This window comes from Bos indicus x Bos taurus, chromosome 18 (assembly GCF_003369695.1).
Source record: "Bos indicus x Bos taurus breed Angus x Brahman F1 hybrid chromosome 18, Bos_hybrid_MaternalHap_v2.0, whole genome shotgun sequence".
In the NCBI taxonomy this organism is placed as follows: domain Eukaryota; kingdom Metazoa; phylum Chordata; class Mammalia; order Artiodactyla; family Bovidae; genus Bos; species Bos indicus x Bos taurus.
This window is the reverse complement of record NC_040093.1, coordinates 19,014,524-19,030,109: the sequence shown is the minus strand read 5'-3', so window position 1 is coordinate 19,030,109 and position 15,586 is coordinate 19,014,524. Positions and strand designations below refer to the sequence as shown.

General features: G+C 37.4%; 1 protein-coding gene across 3 annotated transcripts in view; it reads left to right on the top strand.

Annotated features, from left to right (window-relative positions):
• Positions 1–15,586, top strand: part of ZNF146 (zinc finger protein 146) — a 69,896-nt gene that overhangs the window by 47,893 nt on the left and 6,417 nt on the right. The window contains exons 1-2 of one of the 3 annotated variants that reach the window (XM_027514351.1): positions 325–413; positions 7,934–8,155. The gene's annotated coding sequence lies outside the window, so the exon portion shown is untranslated. Of the gene's footprint in view, positions 1–324; positions 414–567; positions 796–7,933; positions 8,156–15,586 lie in introns of those variants that run through there. The other 2 variants (XM_027514353.1, XM_027514352.1) reach the window with 2 other exon arrangements.

Here is a 15,586-nt window from a genome sequence, read left to right as displayed (position 1 = left end):
TGTTTGACACTGCCCACGAAAGCCTTCAAACAAAGGGGTTCCCTCTCCAAACCTTCCACCATGCCTGAACTTATCTTCCTCCAAGTCAGGATTACTCACTCTGAGAGCCTCATAATCACAGGAAGAGGCCGCCAAGTTGGCTGGGGGAAAGAGACGGAGAGACGTAGAGTGTCAACCAGCAAAGCCTTAAGGGAAATGTAGTCCAAGGCCGGGAAAGCGCCGTTGCTGTTGACAGAAAGTAATCAGATACCAGCCTGTGCTCGGCCACCGTGACCGTGCGGGCCGCGTCGTGAAGACTTCTGGGAGTGCTCACTCGCCCTCGGAGTGCGCAGGCGCAGCGCACCGAGTGGACATTTTGGTCTTTGTCCGCGGGTCAGTCCGGCCCCTGGGTCCACGTGGCGCGAAAATAGGAGGTGGGATGTGGGCGTCTTGGGCCGATGGGGTTGGGGAGGTTGAAGGAAAGGATTCCGGATCTATTGGGGTGCTGGGCGAGAGTGTGGAGTGGGTTTAAGAGCTGCTGGCCTACATGTAGGGTGGGGGTGGGGGCCTCTGGGGAGGGTTCGAGCGATGCGTGACCCTGAGTTTGACCGCAAATTTGACCGGATGTTTGAGAGTGTTGAGGGAGAAACTGTGGGTACGGGATTGTATGGCTGCTTCTCAGAGATGTAGGAGACCAGCACTGAGAGAATAACATCCGAGCGGCACTTCCCTTGTCGAAAGTGCTGATGATTAACGGTGCCATCTTTCTGGAACATCTTATTTACTTGAAGATTGAAGGTCTATAAAAGCTAAGTGGTAAATAATTTTAAAATGGGTTTTGGTATAAAAGTGCTTTTTCTTTTAATTGGGTAGAAGGCAAATCACTGTGTGTGTGTGTGTGTTTTAAACAAGAAGATTTCAAAGGATAGTTTTGTTAGGAGGAGCCTGCTTCAAATGGTCTCCAATGTCCTGATCTTTGGGGTCCTTTAATAGGACTGCTGTTAAGTCTTAGAGTAAATATCAGCGTTCCGTTTTTAGAAGCAGTGTCCTATTGCGCAGGAGCCGAGAACTGGGGAGTCAAGGGTTTGAGGTTCTAGATTCGGCACTGTTATCCTCGTTCTTTGAAAAAACTAATTCCTGCAATGTTTATCCATGAATCTGGACCAGTTAGGTATCCTGGCTGCTAAATGCGTTTTCCCGGGTTATGGATTTTGTGAAGTAACAAAGGTACTTTTTCTGAGGAATCTCCTACAGTTATCCTTCTTGTATTTCAAATAATTGGGTACCAAATCAATACCTACACATCAGTAGCCTTCAGATAGACAAACCACTGCCAGTTAGAAGATATGATAGAGGAAAATAATTATTTACAACAACAGTTTTTTAAAAATTGAGGAAGAAGCTTAAGAAGTATGCAGAACTACCGGAAAAGAACTTTAAAATACTGCTGAAGGGCGTAATGTAAGATAGGAACAAAAATAGTGTTTTTCATGTTATCCCAATAAAAGTATCCCCAAATTTTTTTGGGGGGGGACCTAGATTAGGCTGATTCTGGACTTAATATGGAAAAATAGACAAGCTAGAATAGCCAGTAAAACTCAAAAAGAAAAGCAGTTGGGGTGTGGGAACCCAACAGTAACATTTTACTTTTTTTTGGCGACACTGCTGAGTTTGTAGGATGTTAGTTCCCCAGCCAGGGTGTGGATTGAACCCACACCCTGGGCAGTGAAAGCTCAGAGTCCTAACTGCTGGACCAACAGGGAGTTCCCCTGATGGTATAACATTGTATATCCTCAGAAATTAAAATAGTATTGGTATTAGAAGGAAGCAGGCCTATGAAGGGCAATTCAGCAGTATATATAATAACTACTTTTCTTTTTGACCTAGTTATTTTACAGATGGAAATTAATTCTATACACGTACCTGAATTTACATGAGGTGATACAGGCACAGTGTTTCACATAGGAAAAGATTAGGAACAATTCATGTCCATCAGTAGGAGATTGAATTTGAAAAAGAATGGCTAGTTTTATGGGTATAACTGAATTTCTTTGCTGTTCACCTTTAACTAACATGTCATTGATAATCCAACTATACTCCAATATAAAATAACAATTTAAAAATACAGAAAGGGAGAAAAAATTCCTCAGAAATAGTACAGTTATTCTTACTGTTTCTGGTAAAAATTTCTGATTCAGATTCCTGAAAGATTCAGATATGCAGATACTCTTTTTAAATTGCTGTGTTTAAGCCTTTTTTTTTTTTGACATTTCCTTTTATAACTGGAATGAGGAAGTTAGAATTCTTTGTTCAGGTTACACTCATCTTTAGCAACTCATCCCTGCCTCATTTATGAGATTTTGTTCTTTGATTTCCATGATGGTTATTTTCTCATGGTTTCGTGGTTAAGTCAGAGCTTCTAGTGGTATTTTTTACACATCCTAATTGTGAGTTATTTTGGGTCAGACTACATTGGAGGTGATCTTCAAATTGCATACATAATAACAGGAGAGAAATACATGATTGATCCGCCACAAGTGATTGTATTTTCTCCTTCATGACCAAAATGTAATCTTTGGGGTTTCATAATTTGCTCATTCCTTGTTAATTTGCTCATTCCTTGTCGATCATTTAATGAATGGTTTTAACCCCAATAAATAATCCTTTAGCTGAATCAGCAGTAATTTCTTCAGGCTTGCAAAGTGATAATTTTCTAGTTTTTTCATTACTTTTACATTTATTTGACTGCTACCTTAAATTGTATCAAATTTATCCTGTTTTTTTCTTCCTTAATCATTTTAAAGTTGTGCTCTTATAGCTAGTTTTCTTTCTGATAGTCATAGTATCACAATTTTATTCAGTGGGCCTTCCTTCTTGCTAACTCCTGTCTCATTTTAACTTGCCACCATTTAACTTTGAAAGCTTTTTCCACTTCAGGCCCACCTTGTACCTTCTCTCCCAAACTTGGAATTGGCCATTTCTCCAAGGAGCTCTGGTTCCTTTTACTGGAGAATGGTATTGGAGACCAAGATCTGGATGCTAGATGCTCTCATTGCTGCAGAGGTAACATTGTTTCAAGGCCATTTCATAGACAGAATGAATAAACCCATTTTTAAAAATCGTGAGTTCATAGTAGTATTTCTAATTCAGTTTAAATGTTTCAGGATTTTTACCTCAATGGCTCCTAATTGTATTTTATGGTAAAAAAATTTGGACTAGGTTAATACAAGTGTGGGCTTATTTGCTTTATTCTGCAGTTTCAAAATAATAATGTTGGTAGTGTAGTAACCATAAACGTACTGTATCCTGTGGAAATTTTCTTTGTAGCTATTTTTGCCCTTCCACTGAGTACACTAAAGATGGAGAGTCAAAGTTCTCGGTTTTAAAGTCATTTGAAATAAATCTTTGTTTTGAGGAATTATGTTAATTACCAAGTTAATGCACAGCTGAGTTCTTGTATTTCAATTTGTTTCCAGTTTAGGGACTGCTTTTTAAGAAATTAATTTGATTATATATAAAAGTAGATAATGCATTTCAACAAAAACTATATCTCATAGAGAGATGTCATTTTGCTCTCCTCCCCATCACATTCATCTCTGTCCCAATTAAATATAGTTTCTTTTTTATTGTTTATCTTTCAAGTAGATTTTGTATTTGTTGGGCCATTCGTGTATATTTATTCTTCCCTCCTGTCCTCCATCCTTATGTAAAAGATGCATTCTGTACATTCCTCTCTTTCGTCACTTCACAATATATCCTGGAGATACCTTTCTTAATCATATACATGATTTTTAACTGCCTTGTGTGTGTGTGTACTGTAGTTGATTCTGCTGTTGGACATTTGGGTTATTCGTAATCTTTTGCCGTTAACTAATTTCTTGCAGTGATGAGTAATTTTTCACCTGTGTCATTTTGTACTTAGGGAAGGTTCTCCTGTGTTGGCAGGAGGATTCTTTACCACTAGCGCCACTTGGGAAGGCCCTTGATTATATCTAAAGTAGATTGCTGCAAGTGGAGTTGCACATAGGGCTAAGTACTTTAATTTCTTTTTAGCTATCTACAAGAACAGTTCTCTTCCTAGAACCTTAGCATCAGAGTGTAGTGTTGAATGTTTTATTTTTTGCCAAAAGTATGAGTGAAAATTGATATCTAAATGTAGGTTTAATTTACATCTCTATTATGGGTGTGGTTGAGTACCTTTCAAGGCCACATGTACTTGTATGGGAACTGTCCGTATCCTTTTCCTCGTTTACTGTAGAGTGCCTCTTCCTTTTAGGAACTGTTAAATTACATTAGAAAGGTTAGCCCTCTGTGAGATGAGTTGCAGGTTTTTTTCACGTTTTAAATTTGTGTTTTGATATTGTTCAGTGGTAGTTTCTTTTTAAAAATCATGTGGAATCAGGAAGTTTTTGTTTTTAGATTTATCAGTTAGTTAAAATGATGTTAGTTAATTGGTCTTTTCATTTACGGTCATAGAAAGCCTTTCTCACTCCCGGTTTCATCTTTACTTTCAAATCCTTACAAGGTTATAATTTTTATGAGTTTTCATAGCCTAGCATATGATATTTAGGTATTCATCCAGGTTTATATTTTTTTCCAGTAGGCTACCCAGTACTTCCAGCACCATTAATATTAAAAGACCTTTTAACTCTACTCTCTTAAGATTCTTTATTTTGATCATGTACTCAGTTTTCATGGATTTGGTCTATTTCTGGACTTGATATTCTCACCCATCTTCCAGTCTGTATTCGTGTACCCATATTTATCTTTTTAGTGTGTGAGCTTTATGATTTTAGTATCTATTATAGTTGGTCTGTTATTGCTTATCTTTTTCAGTTTCTTAACTATGCTCATTTATTTTTCTATGTAAACTTTAGAATCAGCTTTCTAGTTCTAGGAAAAAGCTAATTGATATTGCATTAAATTTTGTAAAAGAATTTTAGGGAAAGGGACTATAGTGTTGAATAGTCCTTTCCGTGTACATGTTGTGCGTTGTATATATGCTAGTTTCCTTTCGGGTCTTTTAGAGTGTCTTAACATTTTATTCATATAAATTTTAGACACTTTTTACTAAATTTATTTCTAGGTCCTTTATCTATTGCTGTTATGAATGGAGTCTTTGTTGTGGTATATAATGTAAAGCTTGTTGGTTTCTATAAGTTAATTTTATTCCCTGCTTAACCTATTATTGTTTATAATTACATTTAAAAATGAGACGTTGAGCATCCTTATGTTTATTTAGAAATTAATAGAAATGCCCTCAATGTTTTTGTATTAGATAAGATGCTGGCTTTTGTGGTCAGATGTAGATTATGATGACCTATATGTGTAAATATTACCCCTCCTGCCTGGATCTCTGGAGGTGTGAGTAGAAATAAAGAGTTTAAAACTGAGACCACTGCCATGCCTCATATACAACAACCAGGAAAGATCACATTAATCAAGGAAATAAAAATCTCTCTAAACTCTGATAACTACAGTCTTTAAAACATCAAACAGAACAAAAATAAGATACCCATTCATATTCTGTTTTTCCATTTCCTCCTTTTGGGTGACCATTTTGTAACTCACTTTCTCCATTTATCTTTTGGGTTCTTTTTATAGCTTTTGTTTGCTTAAAGTTTTTGTCTTTTTCAAAAAATAATTTTGTTATATTGTGTTTCTTTTTTTTATGTACTTGTGGCAGTAATTTTCAGGTGAGTTTAATTGTTGGAAAATTCTGCTGTTGGTTGCCACTGTTTTTCTTAAAGCATCCTTGTATAGGCACAAAGTATTTGCCATGTTTGTAGGAGGTAGATTTTCCTAGACAAGTACCAGGAAGGAAACATAGTAGCCTTCTGGGCTTCAAAGCTCTCCTGCCTCTTCTAGTGTTTAAAAGCAGAAGGCTCCCGCGTGTTGACCCTAACTTGGTTGAGGCCGACCTCTATCTTTCTGTTTCCTATAAATCTTCATAGTAGTTGCCTTCCAGGATGATGCATTTACTTTTAGAGGTTTCTGAATCTGGGGTCACCCCACTCCCAAGTGCTTTTTAAGTCTGTTCTGCTTCCCCTTCAGTCTTTTTCGGTTTAATCTAGGTTTTACTCTCATTGATTTCGTTGTAGAGTAAGACTCATTCTGTAAGGAAATATTAGCTGTGGATTTCTGAACTCCCTAAGTCCTTAGAATCTCCCTCAGCATTCCCAGTTCTTCATAGGCTTTTTTTGCAACTTACTCTTTACGCCCCCTATGTGGGTTTTCCTTTGGTAAAGATAACATGGAGTTTGGGTTTTTTTTTTTTTTTTTTGTCATGAGCCTTGTTGATTACCACAGTTCTCACTCAGGGTGAATTCCTCATTCTGAGAATGAATCTTTCTGAAGTCTGCTACCTTAAGGAACTTTCACCATTATCTTAGTCTTTGTTGCTACACTGTCACACACTATTTTCCTTCCTGTACCACATCTGCTATTTTAGGTTTTGGGGCCACACTGACATATAATTTAAGAGTTAAATTCTCCCTACTACTTTCACTACAGGTGTAATGTATGGGCTAGCTGCTTGCCCCTTACTCCGCTCTTCCCATTAACCCATTTTGCTTAATATTTTGTATGGTTTTAAGGAAAAGTACTTAAAACATTGAAACTAAGCAGTTACCTTGCTCCTGTGAAATGTTGCCTGTCTCCTTGACCATTGGTGTTCCTAGGATTCTGTCCTTGACCATTCACATACTGTGTATGTTCTCTATAAACAATTGCATAACATTTCACTTGTCTTCAGCAGCAGTTATAGTCTGACAGCTGACAGATTGCCATTTCCATTCTAGGCTGTTCTGAGCTCCCCGTTTATGTATGCAGTTGCCTAATGGATATATTTGCCTGCATGTTCCTTAGAAACCTGACACTCTGAATGTCCAGGAGATCAAACTTGATCTCCTTCTTCTTGCAGGTTGTTTCTAGGCAACCCACACTCTCATGTTTATCTCTGTGTACATTACTATTTAAGTCAGGCTCTGAGCCTTCCATCTGCCATACCCCAGTACAAGTTGGTGACTGTGCTTTTTCACCATGCATAGTAGATAGAGTGTATAAGTAGTAACTTGTATTTTTTAGGATTTTGCTTTTTTTTTTTTTTTAATAATTTCAACTTTATAGGGAAGTTGCATGTACCCTTTCTAGAGAAGAGTGCAGTGTACAGAGAAGTCCCATATACACTTTACCCACATTCACCATTTACTTTTTAAATTGCCTTATTTTTTCCTTCTCTAATTCTCCAGAAATGTGTAGGTTTTTTTGTACTATTTGAGACTAAGTTGTATACTGCTCCCTTTATAAATACTTCAGCATAAATTGTCTAAGAACAAGGACATTCTTATGCATCATCATGGTACAGTAATCAAAATCAGAAACTATAATATTAATACTATTAATTCAAAGTCTGTATTCAGATTTTGTCTATTGTCCCAATAATGTTCATAACTTTTTTTGTTGTTGTTTTGAATGTGTGGGTGAGCATATTTATAGGACCTTTTTAATATATAGTTTCATTTAGAGTATATTGCAATCAAATATTAGGAATCCAGGAACACTTTTTCAGTTTTTGTTCCTAAATACTGTCAAGAACAACTTTATTTATGTGACTTAGTTGTGATAGGCATATGTTGTTCTAGATAATGAATATTAAATTTCATCCAAGAGTCAGGGTCACAGTTAAAATCATACTTAGGAACCTACATAGAAGTGTGGTGCTAGAGAACAGTAGCAGCCAGTCATGTAAGATGTGAACAGCTTTTCCTATGTAAGTCAAATTCTCAAAATAAATTCCCCCTCTCTTTCTCCATTTCTGGGTGTGTAGAGCCTTAAATGGTTTAATGAGTTTAATGGCTTTGAAATTCTGGATCCAGATAGTACCTTTGCTTATATAGTTGTATGTGCTTTAATCTCTTAAGGCAAAAAGTTATTACTTTATTCTTTTTCGCAGGGTCATTTCCTTGTGCACCGTCCTCATCCTTCAGAAGGCCGGGAGGCCCCAGGGCTCAGCCGAGTTCTAGGAGAGAACTTTGGCTCCAGCATTAACATTTTAGTGCTGTGTCATTTCCCCAGTAGCAGGTTGTGAACTGATCAGGCTGGGTGTGATCCTCTGTTGAAGCACGAAGACGAACTCTGGATGGTGGAGAAAGAAGTGGAAAGGAAGTTTGTTCAGGTGAGTGCATCACAACCAGGCACATCACAGTTGTTCAGTCAGCACTTCTGAAAAGCTTCGTTACCAGCCCTAGTCTTAGAGTAAGTCTTTAGAAACCTGAAGGACATTTCTAGTCATCATTTTTTCTTTCAGTAGTCTGTCCCTTTAATCAGATTCTAGAGGGCCAGGTGCCCTTATTTTTATTCTGCATGTCAGCCCTTCACACTTCATTCCCTCTGCCTCTCTGTGATTGTTCTGTCTTCCATGATACCCTCAGTCTCATACCTCCTGGTGTGTGTAAGCGCCTTTCCTTGTGCGTTGTCTTTTAATATGTTAGGTTTACATATTGTCTGATATTTAGTTTCCTTTTTATTACTTACCAATTTCTCTCATTTTTTCAGTGGTTAAATGCTTCAGCATCATATTTTACATCTGTAATCACACTTCTTGTTGTCTTCTTATCCATTTTCCCCATTACTATATCAATAAACTGCCTCCTTCCCTTCTGCCCTAATGTACCTCTTTTCAGAAGTTTTTGCTGTAGAAATCAGTTCTGCTTTTTTGCTGTGTGTGTGTGTATAGATGAATGGATGGATGAGTCTGTATTTATATTTAATATAATACATGAATTTGTAAAAAATTTTTGAACATCAGTGAAAACATCTGACCTTTGGTCCTGTAGTTCTTTTTCAAAGCTGTAATCACTTAAGAGTTTCACATGGATTCTTCTTGAGGTAGTCTGTGAATAAACAAGCATGTATTAATGTATCTGTGGTACAAATATATATAAGCACTCAGTCTTTTCATTTAAATGATGGTATGTATTCTACTGTGTACATAGTTTTCTTTTCTCCATCAACACTTAATTCATTTAACCTGCCTCTAATGGGCATTTAGGTTGTTTCCAGACTTGTGTGAGTGAAGATGCAAGTGAATATACTTGTTTATATTGCTTTGCAGAGATGTGCAGATACAGTTACATCCTAATTGACTCCAAGTAGAAATGCTGGGTCAAAGTTAAGTTTATTTATAGATTTGATAGAAATAGGCACATTGTGCTGAAAAGAAATAAACCAATTTACATATCTACCAACATGGTATATTGATATATTCAGTAAGTATTTCCTGCATGATTTGTGTTTAGCACCATTTCAGGTACTAGGGAAATGTTAGTGAATCAAGCAGCCAAAAATTCCTCCCTCTTGAGGTCTACATTCTAATTGGGGAAGAAAGACTATGAGTAAATAGGTAAAAAATGTATTCTATCAGATGGTGGTGAGTCCTATGAAGAAGAATAAAGCAAGGAAAACTGGCATAGTGAGGGCCAGTTGGAGGTTATAATTTTAAATAAGTTAGTCAGGGAAAGGTCTCATTAAGAGAGTAACATTTAAGAGTATGAGAGTGTGGTATGCAGTATTTGGTGGAAGAGCATTCAGCCAAAAGGAACAAAAAGTCTTAAAAACTCTGAGGCTGGAGCTTCCTCTTACAGAAATAGTGATGAGGGCTGTGGGCTTGGGCAGAGTGACAAAGGGTTTGGTTAGGTAACAGGCCAAATCATAGACTTTGGCCTTTATTCTGAGTGATTTGAGAGGCCATCAAAGCTTTTTGAGGTGAGGAGTGAAAAGATCAGAATTAAATTTGAGCTGCTATAAAGAAAATATGGTATAGGGGGCCAAGGCTAGGAGATTAATGTGAGTGATCACTACTGCAGTGATCTAGGTAATAGTTAGACTTAGTGACAAGTGGTCAGATTTTTAAGATGGTTTAAAGGAATAGTTGAAAGATTGACTGATTTGATGTTGGATATGAGAGAAAGAGAAGTTACTGATGACTTAACTAGACAAGGATGATACAAGAAGACTTCAGGAATTTTGGGAGACCGATCAAGCATTTTCTTATGGACTTGTTAATTGTGTCCTGTCTACTGATCCATCATCTAAGTGCATATTCAGGTAGGCAGTCAGGAATCTAGGGAGCTGGAAAGTCAGGAATTTAGGGAACCTAGAAAGTTGAGAAGACTTATGTTTTACTATACTGACAAGCTGCTTTCATCAGTGGCAGTGTCTGCACTTCTTGCTCATTTCTACTTTTCTTACCACTCAGAGATGCCGTTGTGTCCCAAGTCTCCTGCATCCAGCCTGCATTCCTAGATTCTGTTGTTAGAAACTAGGAGGTGGTGATGTGACCCCCTGAGACTGTGCCGTTTGTTTTTGGAGAGTGTTGTGCATAAGAGCTCTTCTTAAAAATAGCAGTGACAGCTGCCTACTCATATTCTTCCTAGTAGGACATTAGAATTATAGCTATTTACTACTTTTACCAACAATGCAGTTTTTCCTTTTAGTCTTTATCTTTCTCCTTCTCAGACAGAAAGTGAGCAGAGATGTCTTTTTGGCTTCTTTGGCTGTACCTTGAGGCTTATGGGACCTTAGTTCCCCAGCCAGGGATTGACCCTGGGCCCTTGGCAGCGAGAGGGCAGAGTCCTAACCACTGGACCATCAGGGAAATCCCAACATGTCTTTATTTTACCATTTTAGAGGAAAGGATCTACTTATGATATGTTTGAGTCACCCTTCTAGGAGTTCTTTCCAGATTCAGCTTTATGGGTGCTTTTGTTGCTGTATCTAAGTGTTTCCCCATCTTTTGCTTTTTTCTCCCCCTTCGCTCTATCTTCTTATTGGACATGTCTTCTGGAACTCGGCATTCTGCTTTTCCTCTTTCCTTTTATAAATTAATTCTCAGAAATGACTCATTCATTCTGAAGTTAGAAGTAAAAGGAAAGTAAAGTGAAGTCGCTCAGTTTTGTGTCGACTCTTTGCAACCTCAGGGACTGTAGCCTACCAGGCTTCTCCATCCATGGGATTTTCCACGCAAGAGTACTGGAGTGGGTTGCCATTTCCTTCTCCAGGGGATCTTCCCAACCCAGGTATTGAACCCAGGTCTCCCCCATTGTAGGCAGACACTTTACCATCTGAGCCACCCCAAGTCCCAAGCTTTCTATAAATATCTGTGTTTATTTTTGCACCTCCAGCCTTTCTGTCTTGCCCACCATAATGTTACCTATTTACGGGATAAACAATTATCCAATTGTGACTTCATTTTCATTGTGTTAGACAGAGATTTCAGCTCATTATTTCAGGTCCAGATGTCACATCAAATTAGGTCTAGATCATTTCCTTTCTCTTGGTCATTATGACATGGTCAGTCAAACCTTTTAAAAGATACAGGAGAGGACATATTAACCCTGTGAGTGTAATGTGAACATATTTCCTTCTCTCTATAAAGTTATTTGAATCTTGGCCTTTGATTATGAAATTCCCTACCTTTTCAGTTCTTGATTATTTAAATCTGTTACTTAATTCCTCTTTTATTGATCTACCATATTATTGTCCATCCTACTTCACATTTTGGACAGAAATTCACAAGTCCTCAGTAAACATCTTAACCTGTTTTTTACTTTTATGTGTGGAATCTATCATATGGACCTGTTGAAAGAAAGGCCAATATTTTATTTTTTCTGTCTGAAATTTTGATTACATGTGCAATAACTTGTTAAATAATCTGAATTATTGTAGAAGGATTTTTTTTTAGATCTGTTCTTAACATCTTCAAACAGTAAAAACATTGAAAGAAGAATACATTGATCTACTGTATATCCACCACATAGATCCAGTAATATGTATTTTTCCGTGTTTGATGCATCTGTTTCCTAGTGCATGAGTATTGTGTGCATTGAAACAGCATGACATATAACTCCTAACTAATGAAGTTTGCATTTTCTAAAAATAATGTTATGTGGGGGGGGCCCACATAACAAAAATATTATTATCATACCTTCAGTTCACTTCAGTCGCTCAGTTGTGTCCCACTCTTTGTGACCCCATGAACCACAGCACGCCAGGCCTCCCTGTCCATCACCAATTCCTGGAGTTTACCCAAACCCATGTCCACTGAGTCGGTGATGCCGTCCAACCATCTCATCGTCTGTCGTCCCCTTCTCCTCCAACCTTCAATCTTTCCCAGCATCAGGGTCTTTTCAAATGAGTCAGCTCTTCATATCAGGTGGCCAAAGTATTGGAGCTTCAGCTTCAACATCAGTCCTAACAGTGAACACCCAGGGCTGATCTCTTTTAGGATGGACTGGTTGGATCTCCTTGCAGTGCAAGGGATTCTCAAGAGTCTTCTCCAACACCACAGTTCAAAAGCATCAATTCCTCAGCGCTCAGTCTTCCTTATAGTCCAGCTCTCACATCCATACATGACTACTGGAAAAACCATAGCCTTGACTACACAGACCTTTGTTGACAAAGTAATGTCTCTTGTTTTTTTTTTTTTGCCTCCTGTATTTAAAAAATACTTAACTGTCAGCCATCCAAAGAAAAAAGGAGTACAGCCATTACTGCAATCCAGCATCTCAGATTATAGTATATTGACTTAGCTATGTAGAAATTTGGATTTAAAAATACTTCATATGAAACACTTAAGAAAAGTGAAGTGTGATTGTGAATAGAAGTTAAGGGAAAGATGTTTAGGAGTACAAGACAAGATTGGAGAAGTCTTTAGGAGCCTGTTACTGGAGCTGCTTCCAGGAGGTTCTATAGATTATAAGAAGCCTAAGATATAGGAAGGGGTTGGGTTAAACCAAGGGACATAAGGAACGTAATATGCCTAATTGTGACTCATTGATTGCATACCTAACATGCTTGGTAGGCTTTTTCTCAGGGCTTCTGAACCTAACCATTACTTAGAATGCTCTTCCTCTACACATCTGTAAGGATCACTTTCTTTCTTCCTTCAGGTCATGAATCTTAACCTTCTCAGAAGCTGTTCTATCTGAAACTATAACTCTTTATCCATTCTCCAATTTTTTCCCATAGCAGTTAAAACTTGTTAACAAACCTTCTCTTTTATTTTTTTTTTCTGTCCACTAGAATGTAAACTTGATGGGTGCAGAAAGTTTTGTCAGTTTTGTTCAATGCTTTTTATCCTTGGAGCTTAGAACTGTGCCAGACTCACAGTAAGAAGAAGGTAGAAGAAGGTATTTGTTGAATGAATAATGAGAAATGTTTTGGGCATCAGTTCTTAAAACTTTTTGGTCTTAGGAACGCTTCACATTTTTTTTTTAATTAAAAAAACAGCTTTATTGAGATGTAATTCAGATAACATAAAGTCTACCCTTTTGGGAATATACAGTTCAGTGTTTTGTAGTATATTCACAAAGTTGTGTAATCATCACCATTATCACATTTTCCTCATCACAGAATGTAACCCATTACCCATGAGCAGTAACATTTATAGTCAGTCCTAAAACTTGAGGGCCTCCAAAGGGCTTTGGTTTATTATGTGGACTTTTATGATGTCTATTTAATGTAAAATTGAGAAACTTTCGAAAACATTTATTAATTTAAAAAACTCAAATAATTTCATTACATATAAACTTATAAATTACAATTCTTAAGTAACAGTTTTCCAAAATAAAAAAGTTTAGTGAGAAGAGTGGCATTGTTTTGCATGTTTGTGGAGCAGTGTTTTAATAGCCTTTTCAGATAATTGTGAATATTCTTCGGTACTATACTAACACTTTACAAGTGGTAATTTTTTCAAGATTAGCCACAATGTGAGATTTGAAATTATAACAGGTTTTTCTGTTCTCTTACACAATATCTATTTATCTTAAAACTTTGAATGGATTTCTGACCCATGCGTGATTTTGTAACATCATGCATTATGTGCTTAGTTGCTCAGTTGTGTCTGACTCTTTGTGATCCCATGGACTGTAGCCCACCAGGCTCCTCTGTCCATGGGGATTCTTCAGGCAAGAATACTGGAGTGGGCTGCCATGCCCTCCTCCAGGGGATCACCCCAACCCAGGGATCGAACTCAGGTGTCCCACATTGCAGGCAGATACTTTACCCTCTGAGCCACCAGGGAAACCCATCATGCTCTGGCCAGCTGAACTGCAGCTCTTTCAAATGTTGATATAAGGGCCTTCCTGGGTGGCTCAGCTGGTAAAGAACCTGCTTGCCAATGCAGGAGACACAAGAGACCGCCGGTTCAATCCCTGGGTCAGGAAGATACCTGAGAAGGAAATGGCAACTTGTTCCCGTATGCTTGCCTGGAAAATTCCATGGACAGAGGAGTCTGGTGGGCTACAGTCCATGGGGTTGCAAAGAGTCAGACACGACTGAACACACAAATGTTGACATAACTCATACAATATCAAAACACCATATTTTGTTAACATTACCAGTCTCATTAGAAAAGTCTTTGGAAGTTTCAATCACATGGTGGAGGAAACAGGTTTTCCAAAATCCTAATTTTTACTTTTGTTCGAGAACTTGAATTCTATCATTGGCAGCATATACTATCAATTATTTTCTTTGAGATGATTCTCTTTCTTTTTTGTCTGAAGAAAGTTCGTGCCAAACAATGCCCAAGTCCTAATAACCACAGTTTGTAAGGCATTTATTAATTTGTTTAAAGCAAATTAATGGTGCAGCATGAAATAAAGTAAAAAATGGTGCTTCATGAGTAAAGTGGCTAGGTTTAGCTCACAACTTAATTTGTTTGCCCAAGTGCTTTCCCTTGAGACAACTGTCATCCTCTTGTGTACAACAGAAGTATGTGTGTATATGTATAAAATTAATATTCTTTATAGTTTTTGCTTTTCATGGATTTGATATTCACCAAGCTTTTTGTTTGCTTGATTTTCCTATACTAAAGCACAAATTTCCTATTCAGAATAGTTCAAAGCCCTCTCAATACTAGTTTCCACATTGTTACATGCGTTGGGAAATCTCCATTTTTCCCTTTGGAGACAATAAGTCTAGAATTCTTGTCCTCTTACTTCAGTGTAGACCAGGCTGTACTCTGACCTGATAGTCATCTCTTACCTTGTAGCTTTTCATCACCATTAACATAGAAATTACTTCATTTTTTACCCCCTTGTACATCCCCTCATTTTTAGATTCTATATCTGTTACCATCTCTGTCTAGTAATTTTGGTGGAACACATGTTCTAATAGCATCCTGGGAGAAAAGGTGCGTTTTTGGCATTTGCATAACTGAAAAATGCCTGTACTTGACTGTCTCAGGTTGATAATCTAAGCTTAAATTTTTTTCAATCAGAATTCTAGCTTCATGTCTTTCTGTTGGGAAATTTTATTCTCTTTTCTTTGAATGATGTATGTTCTTTCTTTTGAAAGCATTTTTTGCCTCTTTGCTGTTTTGAAATGTCCCAGTAATATGTCTAGATATTCATCTTTTATTATTTATTGTGCAGGGTACCAAGTGCACCTTTTAAGACGTCTGGAGATTCGTGACTTAGAGGAGAGGACATTTTTTTGTTCTTTGAATATTTCCTCTAGTTTCCCCTTTTTTATTTTCTGGAACTTCTTTTACTCAGCTATTTTATACTTTGGTTTATCCTTCAATGTTTCTTCTTATAACTTCTAT